General features: G+C 41.2%; 1 non-coding gene across 1 annotated transcript; it reads right to left on the reverse strand.

The window, feature by feature from the left end:
- Positions 1-1,061: 1,061 nt before the first annotated feature.
- On the reverse strand, positions 1,062-1,133 carry TRNAP-UGG (transfer RNA proline (anticodon UGG)). Its single transcript has one exon. It is a non-coding gene; the product is annotated as a tRNA-Pro (tRNA).
- Positions 1,134-1,700: the final 567 nt, after the last annotated feature.

Below are 1,700 nucleotides of genomic sequence, written 5' to 3' on the forward strand. Positions count from 1 at the left end.
TCACAGGGCCGGCGCTAGGCTTTGCTGCGCCCAGCGCCATCCTGTGTTGCCGCCCCTTCCCTCCTCCGCTCCCTCCCCTTGAGCTTACTTATTCACTATAGCGTCGGGAGGGGGGTTGGGCGTTTCTTACGCCTGCTGGAATACAGTGGCGCTCTGGGCGATGGCCCGGCTCGCCCGGGCCTAGAGACGCTCCTGGGTGGTCACACCAAATATTGATTTGATTTAGATTTCTCTTCTGTTCATTCACTTTGCATTTTGTTAATTGATAAAAATAAACTATTAACACTTCTATTTTTGAAAGCATTCTTACTGTGAAGCATTTTTTCCACACCTGCCTAAAGCTGATTGGGTGTCTTTCACTGTGAACCTCTGCTCCCAGCAACACACATGCATCAGACCCAGCACAACAGCAGTGACAGTGAGCTGGGGGCAGGGCTGTTCTATGTGCTCCTGCTGATTGGCTGTCCAGAGTGTTTTTCACTCTGTCAGTCACTGCCCCCAGCAGCATGCACGTACGCAGCAGTGTGTGTAAACTGTGTATTGAAATGTTAACATCACACACACAGTAACTACAGCTGTCAGCAGCCACACAGTGTAAAAAAACCCCCACAAAACATTGGAAAACATCTGCAAAGTATTGGAGGAGAAACCTAGCGATGGTGAGGAAACACTGAATTCTCACCATTGCAGGGTTAAGCTTCCAACATTGAAAGCATCTGACAGATATTTTCGATGTACCATTAAAATGATTCTCATCATTAGGCAGCAGGATGTGATCATAGCAAGATAGCATATGCAGAAAGTGTACACTGTATACAGAAACTACATGCATGCATACCACAAAACAGTGCAGGCAGCAAAACTTAGTAATTACATATACGTTTCGTATAAAAACAAAAGTATAGTATGTATTACATTTTTCAATCATACAGACAAAATGTATGCATTTATTTCATGATTTCAAACAAAAACCGTGTATGTGACGGAATTTTAGCTGTTCCATAAGTATATTGAGCAAACATAATTATTATAAAGTAAAAAAAAAAAAAAAAAAAAAACTTGGGCTCGTCCGGGATTTGAACCCGGGACCTCTCGCACCCAAAGCGAGAATCATACCCCTAGACCAACGAGCCAGCTGGTAAAAGATTCTGCAGTCACTTTATTATAGATATATGTTTAGTGGGAGGAATCAAATTCATTGCCTTCAGTAATATTTCGTTTTTCTGCTGAACTATACATCTCATAATGTAATCTGGCTGGGCATTCTGTGTCTTTTAGCTATGCATTATCTGGTAAAATTATGACCTATACTATTAAGCCACCATGAACTTAACAGAAGTAGGTGCACAGATAAATGTGGAGTCTGCTCATTGTGTTGTTGTAAGGGTCGAGAATGCAGGTGACAACAGAGGAGAGAGATTAAAGAGGTAAAAGAAGGTTGTAAATACAGTATGACATGGAAAAAATGCGGTTTATATATATATATATTAGTAAAATAAAGGCAGGAGGCGTATCCTAGTGCATTAAATTTGTATACTCTTCTCATTTAGGGCTAAATTTACTAAGCTGACGATTTCCATTCGATGTCATTCCTGATCAGTCTCGAATGACATCGTTCGTATTCATGTGTTTGATTTTTCGAACTGGTTGCCGAATTTACTAAGCTGCCGAGTTGCTGTCATTCATGTTGTTTGATGATA

Source organism: Taudactylus pleione, unplaced genomic scaffold (assembly GCF_031769625.1).
Source record: "Taudactylus pleione unplaced genomic scaffold, aTauple2 ptg000095l, whole genome shotgun sequence".
Lineage (NCBI taxonomy): Eukaryota > Metazoa > Chordata > Amphibia > Anura > Myobatrachidae > Taudactylus > Taudactylus pleione.